General features: G+C 41.5%; 1 protein-coding gene and 1 long non-coding RNA gene across 2 annotated transcripts in view; both read left to right on the top strand.

Moving 5' to 3' along the window:
* Positions 1–1218: 1218 nt before the first annotated feature.
* On the top strand, positions 1219–3387 carry LOC309532210. Its single transcript, XR_014219654.1, has 3 exons — positions 1219–1354; positions 2284–2349; positions 2881–3387. It is a non-coding gene; the product is annotated as an uncharacterized lncRNA (long non-coding RNA).
* A 9123-nt stretch (positions 3388–12510) lies between these two features.
* Positions 12511–13067, top strand: part of LOC309532946 (uncharacterized protein) — a 52754-nt gene continuing 52197 nt past the window's right edge. Inside the window, exon 1 of the mRNA XM_082223734.1 lies at positions 12511–12645. The gene's annotated coding sequence lies outside the window, so the exon portion shown is untranslated. The remainder of the gene's footprint in view (positions 12646–13067) is intronic.

The following is a 13067-nucleotide window of genomic DNA, read 5'->3' as shown; positions in this document are numbered from 1 at the left end:
AAGTCCTGTGGAACCCTCTGCCAATAGAGATTCAGGGGGCACCTTCTATGGCAACTTTTAAATCCCTCTATTCCACCAAGCATATGCTGGCAATTAATAGTACATCTCCTGCAATGGTCTACTGATGTTCATTTTTAATTTCTTTTTCCTTTTAACTTGTTTTTAACTTTTCATGATACTATTGTTTGGTTGTATGTTTTTCTATCGATGCAAACTGCTGTGACCATTTGTTTTAAATGATACAGCAATATAGAGATATTTAAACAAACAAAAAAATCAAACTTTGGAGGGAAAAAAATTGAGTGCAATTTCTGCACCTCTACCTAATATCTTCGTTTTAATTTTATGTTGCTGCTGTTTTTCATCTAGAAAGCCAATAAATCAGGGAAACTCTTAAAAATTCCGCAACGGCTTATCTTTCATGTTTTTATTTGCTGAGGGGATGTGGTTGTTTCTCCTGTTGAGATCCACTCTGCTTTTTCTTTGCAACACTACGTTTCATAATCAAAGAAAGTGCTAGCAAATTCTGTGAGATATACTCCCTATAAATTCCCCATTTTTTATGGCGAGGGTGTCCAGTTCATACAATACAGTGCTACCTCGGGTTAAGTACTTAATTCGTTCCGGAGGTCTGTTCTTAACCTGAAACTGTTCTTAACCTGAAGCACCACTTTAGCTACTTTAGCTAATGGAGCCTTCTGCTGCTGCTGCGCCACAGGAGCATGATTTCTGTTCTCATCCTGAAGCAAAGTTCTTAACCCGAGGTAACATTTCTGGGTTAGCAGAGTCTGTAAACTGAAGCGTATGTAACCCGAGGTACCACTGTATTTTCAAAATTAACTTCACGTCTAGTAGGGAGTTGGTCACTTACACATCGCCATAGAGGAGGAAATGCACCACACTCCAAATATCAAAGAAGTCTCAGAGTGGCTTATTTTAATTGCTTATGCTAAACTCCAGATGCAAAGACATAAAGAATTCCTACAGCTGGGCGGACTGTGAGGAGGTGAACTCTCTGCCTGTTCCATGTGCTGTCCAGGTGCTCACTGTTGAGAGGGAACTTCAAGGCCCCTGTTCTTCCTTCTTATGGCTCTTTATCAGCTGGATTCCCTATGGGTGGGGGATACACATCTAGGTACCCAGACACCTCTTCATCAGAAACCTGCTTCCTTGTGTAGCATTTTATTGCTGTACTGCCATGATCTTGTGAATGCAGGTGTTCCTTGAAAACTCTTCAAGAATGTGATTTTAAAAAACATTTTCTTTCCTATCATTCTTCCAGAGTCAAGCAGATGTGTATCTTGGAATTTCCCCCGATTATACTTCTGTAAAAACAGTGGTACATTGGGGTCAGGTACAGTATAATAAAAAACCTTCTCAGCATTTCAAAATTCAGAAGTCAAAAGTTGAACATATTTACCTGAATGTTCAGTTTCACATATTCTTGTTTTTGGAATAAGGTTCCCATTTCGTTTTATGAAAGTATCATTTTCAAAATTACTCCCCACCCCTGAAATTATATTCTAGATACTTCTAGAATACTTCCTGTTAGGATCTCACAGGAAGAATACAGGAAGCTCCCCTATACTGAATTGAACCATTGGTCCTTTCAGTTCAAAATTGTCTACCCTGACTGACAGCAGCTTTCCAGGGTTTCAGACTGTAGTATCTCCTGGAGTTTTCTCACAAACGAGGTTGATACATACATTAATAATATTCTACCTGACTTTCTGGAGGGATGCGGGTGGCGCTGTGGGTTAAACCACAAAGCCTAGGACTTGCCAATCAGAAGGCTGGCAGTTCGAATCCCCGCGACGAGGTGAGCTCCCATTGCTTGGTCCCTGCTCCTGCCAACCTAGCAGTTCGAAAGCACATCAAAGTGCAAATAGATAAATAGGTACTACTCCGTCGGGAAAGTAAACGGCGTTTCTGTACGCTGCTCTGGTTCACCAGAAGCGGCTTAGTCATGCTGGCCACATGACCCGGAAGCTGTACGCCGGCTCCCTCAGCCTATAGAGCGAGATGAGTGCCGCAACCCCAGAGTCGGCCACGACTGGACCTAATGGTCAGGGGTCCCTTTACCTTTACCTGACTTTCTAGAGACACCACTGTTTTAACCAGAGCTTTTGGTCCTTTTATTGGCCAGGGTGGTTAGGTGGAGATTCTGAAAACCAAGATCCCTACATTTTGAATTTTCTTTCGACTATCCATCTTTCAGAAGATTTCATATTTTGAGCATGCACCAAATTTCAAATTGTGCATAAGTCTTTTTCATCTTTTTAGGTTGCTAAATCAAACCAATTTAAATATTTTGATTATGGACCAAAGAACGGGGCTATCTACAACATGGTAAGTGATTTGGATTCTAATGAGTGATTTGGCTTGCAGGTTAAACATTCAGCGTGAACAGTGTTGTGATTTCTGAGTTCTTGCATAACTGATAACATCAAAGACACAGAACTGGTTCAAATTATAGGTTTGTCTATGAAAATGCAGCCATTTAACAAGGGGGAACTTAGAAAGATGCCATATTTCGTCAGATAATTGGTCCATCTCGTTCAACATTGTCTATCTAGATTGGCAGCAGGGTGGGATGTGGTGCAGGTGGAATGGGGCAGAACAGACTAGTGTGTGTTCCAGTGACACCTGTGGTGGTCAGGAAAGGAACCCCTATGTAAGTGGAGATTCCCCTTTAATACATTTTGCTATTCTTACTGGTCCAGTGTAGGGAATTTGATTCTGAATAGACAGATAAAGAATGATTTTCAAGGGACAGATGTTAGACATCCAATACATCTGAAGATCCAAAAGTCATCTTAACAATGAGAAGAAATGTAAATGTGAACCTCATTTTCATATTTCTGATCTCTTCATCAACAGAGTTCACCCCCATTTTATAAAGTAGAGGATTCTATTGTGCCAACAGCTGTGTGGAGTGCTGGACGTGACGCTATTGCAAGCAAAATAAATGTTGAAATGTTGCTTCCTCGAATCACTAATTTAGTTTTCTACAAGCATATTCCTGATTGGCAGCATGTGGATTTTATCTGGGGTCTTGATGCACCAGAGAGGTTGTATAAGGATGTGCTCTGTCTGATGCAAAAGTACAAATAAAGTTTTAATATGAGGGGCAAACTATATATCTGATATTATTGTGCACATTTATTTTAAAGGAATCTTACATCGATTGATTTCTGTATTTATATTCTTCCTTTCTGTCACATAGAATATTGAAGCTGGCTTACAATAACAAAAAGATATGAAGAAGAAAAATGCATAAGAAACTTGACGGTAAAAGTGTAACATCAAGTAGGGATATAGCCTCTAGTACTACTTATTATAATATGCATTTTATTTTATATTGTGTGATGATGCTTTATAAAATAAATTTGCTTCTGCTCTGCAATGAATCATGGAACCTCCTATCTGAGATTTCCCTGCCCCCTGTAAAATGCAATAAAAAAATTAACTGCAAACTGAAATGTACTCTGGATTTAGGGCTTGTTGTTTAGCTACTGTATTCTCATATTGAATAGAATCCTAATTCTCTAAATTGTTTGGGCGAGGCTGGGATCGAGGGGTGCATGGCTGCTGGGTTCCCTCACCACCTCTCCCCAAGCAGCCTTGCAAGGTCGAGATCGGGGGTGGGTGGGCGAGGAGGGTGCAACAGCCTTGGCACTCGCGGCTGGTGTCGCTCCAGTGGTAGCAGAGACTGGGCAGACCCAGTACACACACACAAATGCCCTGGGCAGATCCACCTTTATTTCCGAATGTATGAGTCTACAATACAAGAGAACGTGATTCTCCAACTCATGATTGTTGCACCAGTTGGCAATACAGTACAAAATATGCACCCAGTGGTGATAAGTAGTCAATTTAATGAAGCCCCTTTTTTGGCTGTCAGTCTATCACACCTCAGTATTGTTTTACTATTTAATTAATTTCTTTTCTGTGTAGATGGTGTAATTGGTCACCAGGTGGCAGTAGACCTACTGAGGGAAACAGGATGGAATTGGTATCTATTCTGTTTTTGTCTGATAGGTTTTTTTACCTATTGTTTTTCCCACAGTCAGGCAGATGCATTTTTCATAATCTCTCCTTATTTTTCTTATGTAAAATCAGTAGCCCACTGCGGCTAGGTAGAGTTTACTCAATGTTTCCTCAGCATTTCAAAACTTAACCATCAATGGTTGATTCCTTTTGTTGTTGTTGATGGTGATGGATGATGGCTTTGGGTCTGATTTCATCACTCCATATTTGTTTCTTGATATCAGAATCATAGAATTGTAGAGTTGGAAGAGAACCTGGTCCAAACCTCCTGCAATGTTGGGAATATCAACTAAAGCATTATCTTGTGTCATTACCTACTTTGTGCTAGGCTGAAATTCAACAGTTTCCCCCCACTATTACAGTGCTGCAACAACGAAAGAAATTATGTCTGCTGTGTTTTAGCACTGGATCTTCTGTAAAATGGCAGCAGCTACTGCCTTTCTTACTTTGCTTACAATTAAACTTGTGAAAATTTGGTTATTGCTTGTTACTTGCTCATTGCCTTTATGATAGTGAAGAAGAACTGGGTCAGTGAAGAACTACCACAAAACAAACTTGTCACTTTAAGGCTGCGGTTCTCAACCTGTGGGACCCCAGATGTTGTTGGAATACAACTCCCATCATCCCTGAGCTCTGGCCTTGCTAGCTAGGGGTGATGGGAGTTGTAGTTCAACAACATCTGGGGACACACAGGTTGAGAAAGGTTGCGTAAGGTGATTGTTTATCTCCTTTGAGCTGAGGATGTGTCACAAATCAGTACCGCCCTGCTCACATCTGATTGGCACTGACTGTCTCTGTTGATATGTGTCTCTGCTCATGTGTGCCCAGTAGTACCACACGTACACTCATGAAAGCTCGATGGATCCATGCACAGGGGTCAATTTCTGTGTGCAAAAACTACCCTTGCTAAATTGGGGCTTAGTCATGGGCACAGCTGGGGGGCAGGGGGGTAGCTGCCACCCAAATCAAGTAAACCAATACAAAATACTTAACTAACTGAGGTTCTGCCCCTGCAACATAAATCCTGGCTATGCCCATGGGCTTAGTATGCACATCTGTAGAAATAATAATAATAATAATAATAATAATAATAATAATAATAATAATAATTTATTCTTTATACCCCGCCCATCTGGCTGAGTTCCGCCAGCCACTCTGGGCGGCTTCCAATCAAGTGTTAAAAACAATACAGAATATAGAAATGATGATGATAAATATTTGTATAGTGTTTTCAAGGGGGGGGAACAGCTGTCCTCTAACAAAAATAATTAATTCACTCAAATCCCCCAGAGGAATAAATATTACACCAAATCAAGGCATATATATATATATATAGAGAGAGAGAGAGAGAGAGAGAGAGAGTGTTATATAACCAGTGATTGTTTCCCAGATGATTACCACCATCTGAAACGAGGAACTTCTGCATAATGAATAAATAAATTTGATAAGCCTGGAGCATAACTGAGTTAGGTAGCAAGATTTTTCGCTCTATAACACGCACCCGACCATAACACGCACGTAGTTTTTAGAGGAGGAAAATCCGTAGGCATGCCACCCGTAGGCATTCCCTCCATAACATGCACAGACATTTCCCCTTACTTTTTAGGAGGAAAAAAGTGAGTGTTATGGTGCAAAAAATACGGTAAGTAAAAATAATTGTGTTGTATAGGTTTATATAGCCAAAAAGAGAGACACGTTTTCAACATAGAATGAAAATCTGGCAGATGATCGTGTTTGCCAGCGTGACTCATGGGCTGTATATTCTGAAGAAGAAGAAGAAAAAAACGGGACCAAGAAGTAGGAGATGCAGATTTTGAAATACAGCTCATTGTTATTTTATTTAAAATACGGTAACTTCCATCTGTTTCTTTGTCACTCTCTACTTCTGAACTAGATGTGCCCTTGGCTGAGTCCAGCAAGGCTCTTCTTATTTTCTTAAAAATAACAGTGGTTAGATGCATGGTAGGCCACTCCCCCTCCATTCCATGCTTACAGAAGAAGGTGCCTTGGGGTTTCCAGAAACATAAGAAAAGAAGAAGAACATCAAGTGGGTGCTATTGCCATTACGAGAGAACAAGGGGGGTGTCATTTTAAAAGCTGACAGGTAGCTAAATTCCAATTTGCACATTAATCCAGCCAAGTAATGTGTAAAAAAAATAATGCATCTGTTAGTGAAAATAGTGTACAAGCACATTCTATTAGGAGAAATTACTTTGCAAAAATGTTATATTACACTGTATAAAGCATACGGGGGCTAAAGCCTCAACGCCTAGGGCTTGCCGATCGAAAGGTCGGCGGTTCGAATCCCCGCGGCGGGGTGCGCTCCCGCTGCTCGGTCCCAGCGCCTGCCCACCTAGCAGTTCGAAAGCACCCCCGGGTGCAAGTAGATAAATAGGTACCGCTTACCAGCGGGAAGGTAAACGGCGTTCCGTGTGCGGCTCTGGCTCGCCAGAGCAGCGATGTCACGCTGGCCACGTGACCCGGAAGTGTCCCCGGACAGCGCTGGCCCCCGGCCAATAGATGTGAGATGGACGCACAAACCCCACAGTCTGTCAAGACTGGCCCGTTCGGGCAGGGGTACCTTTACCTTTACCTTTATAAAGCATACATTGGGAGAAATGAGCACTAAGATGCTGGTGAATTTTCAAAAAGCGCCTTTAAAAAAAATCAAAACCAGATGTGGAAATGTGGAGAACTGAACTGAAGTTTGAAAAAATGAGAAACTGAGAGAAACCAAATTAACTCACCCCTAGCTCAGTATTGTCTGCACCCCTGGTCTTCAACTGGTGGCCTGGTCCAAGGTAGGTCGCAAGGGGAACACTACCACCATGCTGATATAGGGTTAAAGAAATGAGTCCTCAAATTCATGTTTGGGTTACAAATGGGTCCTGAGTCTGAAAGGTTGACTAGCAGAAATAGGGGACTTTTTTGGGCCCAGTCTTACCGATCAGGGTTAAGGGCTGAACCCGAGACTCTCTCTTCTTAAAAAAAATAATATTTATTGCTTTTCCAACAATTTAAACACTACAAAAAAAATGGACAATACAATACAATGCAAAAACACTACATAACACTAACACTAACACATAACACTAACACATTAAACTAACAAAACAAAACAAAAACAGTTTAAAACACATCAATATCTTATCTTTCATTCACTTATTTCAACGACCTCCTCACACCTCCCTTTTTGTATTCCACTTCTGTTAATTGTTTCAGCAATTCCTTTCCATCTTCCTCTGTTTTCTATCCTATAATTATCTTAACACATTCTAACCTTATTTTTTCCTTTAATATTCTATTAATCTATTTATACTTAATTCCTTATAACATTTCTACTAAAGCCATATAACTTCATTCCAACAATCTTCTAACATTCATTAATTTTACAGTAAATCTGTAAATAGTCTTTAAACTTTTTCCAGTCTTCTTCCACCGACTCTTCTCCCTGCTCTCGGATTCTGCCAGTCATTTCTGCCAGTTCCATATAGTCCATCAACTTCATCTTCCATTCTTCCCGGGTGGGTAAATCTTGCGTCTTCCAATACTTCGCGATGAGTATTCTTGCTGCTGTTGTTGCATACTTAAAAAAAGTTCTATCCTTCTTTGGCACCAATTGGCCAACCATGCCCAGGAGAAAGGCCTCTGGTTTCTTCAGGAAGGTATAATTGAATACCTTTTTCATTTCGTTATAAATCATCTCCCAGAATGTCTTAATCCTTGGGCATGTCCACCAAAGGTGAAAGAATGTACCTTCAGTCTCATTACATTTCCAACATTTATTGTCGGGCAAATGGTAAATTTTTGCAAGCCTGACTGGTTTCATGTACCACCTATAAATCATTTTCATTAAATTTTCTCTTAGGGCATTACATGCCGTGAATTTCATACCTGTGGTCCATAACTGTTCCCAGTCAGCCATCATTATGTTATGTCCAACATCTTGTGCCCATTTAATCATAGCTGATTTCACCATTTCATCCTGAGTATTCCATTTCAACAGCAAGTTATACATTCTTGACAAATTCTTGATTTTTTGATCTAACAATTCTGTTTCCAATTTTGATTTTTCCACCTGGAAACCAACTTTTTTGGCCAAATTGTATGCCTCCATTATTTGGTAATAATGGAGCCAATCTCGCACTTTATTTTTCAATTTTTCAAAGCTCTGCAATTTTATTCTGTCTCCATCTTGTTCCAAAATTTCCCAATATTTCGGCCATTTGGCCTCCATATTGAGTTTTTTCTGTGCCTTCGCTTCCATTGGTGACAACCATCTTGGGGTTTTCTTTTCTAACAAATCCTTATATCTTATCCATACATTAAACAATGCTTTTCTAACAATATGATTTTTAAACGCTTTATGTGCTTTTACCTTATCGTACCACAAATATGCATGCCAGCCAAATGCATTATTGAAACCTTCTAGATCCAACACGTCAGTGTTTTCAAGAAGCAGCCATTCTCTCAGCCAGCAAAAAGCAGCTGATTCATAATAAAGTTTAAGGTCTGGAAGGGCAAATCCACCTCTTTCTTTAGCATCAGTTAATATCTTAAATTTTATTCTAGGCTTCTTGCCCTGCCAAACAAATCTGGAAATATCTTTCTGCCACTTCTTGAAACAATCCATCTAATCCAAAATTTGCAATGTTTGAAATAAAAACAACATCCTTGGCAATACATTCATTTTTATCACAGCAATTCGACCTAACAATGATAACTTCAAATTTGTCCATATTTCTAAATCCTTTTTCACTTCAATCCAACATTTTTCATAATTATCCTTAAATAAATTCACATTTTTGGCAGTCATGTTAACCCCTAAGTATTTCACTTTCTTAACCAATGTTAGTCCTGTCTCCTCCTGATGGGCTGAACCTGGGACTCTCTGCCCTCAAAATAAGTGCTCTACCACTGAACTATAGTCCTACCTTGGTTTTTGAACAGAATGTGTTCTGGAAGTCCGTTCGACTTCCAAAATGTTCAGATACCAAGGTGCGGCTTCCGATTGGCTGCAGGAAACCACACCAGATGTTCGGCTTCCGAGGCAAAGTTTGCTAACTGGAACATCTACATCCAGGTTTGCGGTGTTCGATTTCCAAGTTGTTCATGAGCTAAGCTGTTCGAAAGCCAAGGTACGACTGCATAGTCAAGGTACGACTGAAATCAAAGTGCCTGTGCCTGCAGCAAACCAAGGACATGGTGTACAGAAATGCACAGCACATGTGAGGTCACCCACCATGCAAATATTTCCACTGCTTCAGATATTTTTTACTAATAATGTGGGGCATCTTCCCTCTTCATGTGCCCAAAGTGTTCTGGCCATGCTATTTCTCCGTGGGGTTGTAGTCAAGTAAATTTTGCTCGCAGTAGACCATTGAATGCCCCTAACTTAGCCATCGTCACTCATTTCAGTGGGTCTGCTTTGGAAATGCTCCACTTCCTTTTCCTTTTTTAAGACTTAGACTCCCTCATATGACATAGAAAAAATGTGCATACCAACAATTATATGGCATGGTGAAAAGGACTTGTTTGTTGACCCTGATAATGTCTGTTTCTTCTGGTTTACTATTCAGTTTTGTAAGGTATGTTTGAAGTAAAGAATACACAACCTTCATTTGGGGAAGACCACATCTTTATCTTTGTACTTCAAGGATAATAAATGCAGCTTGATAGAGATTTTATTGTTATGTGTGAGGCCTAGTTCCTGCTTACTGGATGGTGACAGTTAAGTTTTGCTGGTCAGCATGGTTATTATTGGGACGTGGGTGGTACTCTGGGTTAAACCACAGAGCCTAGGACTTGCCAATCAGAAGGTGGCGGTTCAAATCCCCGCGACGGGGTGAGCTCCTGTTGCTTGGTCCCTGCTCCTGCCAACCTAGCAGTTCGAAAGCATGTCAAAGTGCAAGTAGATAAATAGGTACCGCTCTGGCTCCCGCCAGGTAAACGGCGTTTCTGTGCGCTGCTTTGGTTCTCCAGAAGCGGCTTAGTCATGCTGGCCACATGACCTGGAAGCTGTATGCCGGCTCCCTCGGCCAATAAAGCGAGATGAGCGCCACAACCCCAGAGTCGGCCACGACTGGACCTAATGGTCAGGGGTCCCTTTACCTTTACCTTACGGTTATTATTATGGTCTTGTGGCAATGTTGGGGGCAGGGTCGAAACATGCACTTTTGACTCACACGTGCAGGAGGAATGACTGAAAAGGGCTAAGGTGTATGAGCAAACAGGAAGCTCTGATATGAATCTAAGGATGGCTCTCACATGCTCAGACGCTGGTGATTTTAGTGGTAGCATTCAAGATAGAACCCTGAGGCATGGCAGGAGAAGGGAGGAACAGGTTTCTGTCGTTTAAGTAGTAAATGACCAGGCTCACCTGTGCAACCCGGTGAAACATCCAAGCAGTAATGTTGCTGCAAGCAGCAGGCGCCACAGGACAGAATGGAGAAGGGATGTTTTGGTAAAGCTGGGTGTTACCAATATATGAGTGGTGTTGAAATGAAAACCATCAGATGTGTTGAAGTAATCAATATAGAAATAGAAAGGACTTGGAAATGGATCCTGGAGGAACTCCATCCAAAAGTGATTGTGCTGCTCACTAATAATAATAATAATTTATACCCCGCCCATCTGGCTAGGTTTTCCCAGCCACTCTGGGCGGCTTCCAACAGGATATTAAAAACACAAAAACCATAAAACATTAGAAACTTCCCTGAACAGGGCTGCCTTCAGATGTCTTCTAAAAGTCAGATAGTTGTTTATTTCCTTGACATCTGATGGGAGGGCATTCCACAGGGCGGGCGCCAATCTAGGATGAGATTCTTTTGCATGACATTCATATACAAACACACAGAGATCTTCATTTTACTAAAACACCCTGTTTCAGAAACCAGTTAGGACAGGTTTTACAAGAGTTCATGAATGGGGAAAGGCCTTAAGTGATATGTAATGACTGTTAAGAGGTCAGAAAGGGAGCACAGAGAGTAATCTTTGCAGTACTGTGCATGTACAACAGTGTTCTTGTTTATAATTGTGGAATGTTACATGGTGTGAAATTAGCAACGGGGAAAAAATAGCCTTGCTGCCTCTGCACCGTTGGAGTAACCGAAGTATTTGAGCTAACTCCTTACCTGGCCAGCTGTCCCAGATTGGTGAGATACAGAAGAATGGTGGGAGGAACCAGCTGGGGAACCACCAAGAAAAGAAAGGAGGGATGATGGGACAACGATGAGTGGTCAGAGGGAGAAGACTGGGATGAGGTGGTGTTATAAGGGGTAACAGGGCTTAGTGAGCTGGAATAGTCTGGGGAGAGAAAAGTCCAGAATCAGAGGCAGAAGCTGATGCAAGGGAAGAGGGAGGCCAAGAGGCAGAGACTGGTAAAGAGTCATGGGTGTCCACTACTCCTGTTGCATAAGCCCCCCAGTCTCCCAGAATCAGAAGAGGCATGAAAAGGGTGGAGGAGAGATTTGCTCCATGTAGATACAGTCTCTGATTGCTTGGGTAAAGCCTTGGAGAGGAGGGGACCTTCAGCCTCAGCAACTGCTTCATGGAGGCAAGACCTACCAGGAATGAGTTGCTGTGTTAATTAGGCTTGATACTGCAGTAAGTCTGCGAGGAGTGTTTTGCTAACAAACTTCCACGGTGTGATTTATGAACTGTTCACTCCTGACACCAGCGCTATGCCTGCAGACATGGGTGCACGCACATGTGACAATGGTGGTGCCGGAAAGTGCGAAGATGTAGATATGATGCATTCAACTTAACTTGCAGGGATTTGATTTGCAAAGAAAATTGGCTGTCAAATAAATGATGCTGCTGTCATGAATATACCATAAATATGGCACATTAAACATGAGCTTAGGCTGAAGCAGAGGCAGATTTAGGGAAGCATGACCAATTCCCCCCAAACTGGGTGCTGAACCAAGAGGGGTGCCGCAGGGTGCCACAACTATGATGTAGCACACACACAGAACGGAAGGTGAGGGGGTACCAAATTTTGGTCTCACACAGAGTGCCAGTGAAATTTAAAAGACCAAAGTTTGCCCCTGGCTGAAGCATATGTATCCGACATGTGGTACGTGTAGTAATGACATGTGTACATGTGGTAATGACAAAGGAACTGTGGCATAAAACTTAAGGGTTGCTAAAAGGCTAATGGCAGAGGCATGACAAGAAATTGTTTATTAAGCAGATCACTTTAATGGCATGGGTTGTCTCTTCAGAATTCATTTCCAAAACATCGGCTCTACACTTTATGCACATTTGTGCAGAATATTAGTAATTCGGGGGAGCATAGATTTGCATCATGTCGTTTTCAAGGCACAAAATCCCATTGCTCGCTATCCTCCATGTAATGGAGTGACCCCAGATTCCAAAGCTGCCTTGTGGATGCATTCCCTCTGCCATGACTGTGAGTTGCCAAGTGCATTACTACACATCACCTGTCATGTGCATTTATTTCCTTAACCTCTGATGCAAGTATTAGTTGGGTGTTCCCAGCAAAATATAGAAGGCTCTGCCAGTCAAGTCTTATTGCTAAGAAGGCGCTGACGATATTATATGCTGTGGAACTCATTCAAAAATCCTGCTCCTGTTGAACACAGCAAGAGGACTCTGGTTGGTAATATGTTCCTTGACTCTATTTTTGCTTTTTGTTTGGCTCCATTTCAAGGGTTTCTTGTAAGGAATTGCAAGGTATGGTGTAGTTAATATTTTTTGAAAGAAAGTTTAAGCAGGTATGGGGAACTCATGGCCACCCAAGGCCAATGGTCAGCAAGGATGGGAACTGTCTAGAGAGGCAGAAGTTAAGCATCCCAACTTAAAACAAAGGCAGCTCCAAAGATTACAAACAAGTGCACATAGAGAATGTGAGCTGCGCTGACTCTGATCTCACTTCTTGTATCTTGCAGAGAATCCCATATGTTTTCATGTTTTGTAAGCAGCTATGGAAACTAGAAATGAAAACAAAAACTGGATGCAGTAGGGCTGGCAGTTGTTAACTATATTGTATAATT

The sequence above is a fragment of the Podarcis vaucheri genome (assembly GCF_965113315.1).
Source record: "Podarcis vaucheri genome assembly, chromosome: 5".
NCBI lineage: Eukaryota > Metazoa > Chordata > Lepidosauria > Squamata > Lacertidae > Podarcis > Podarcis vaucheri.
The sequence above is the reverse complement of the archived record's forward strand: the minus strand, read 5'-3'. Positions and strand labels throughout refer to the sequence as shown.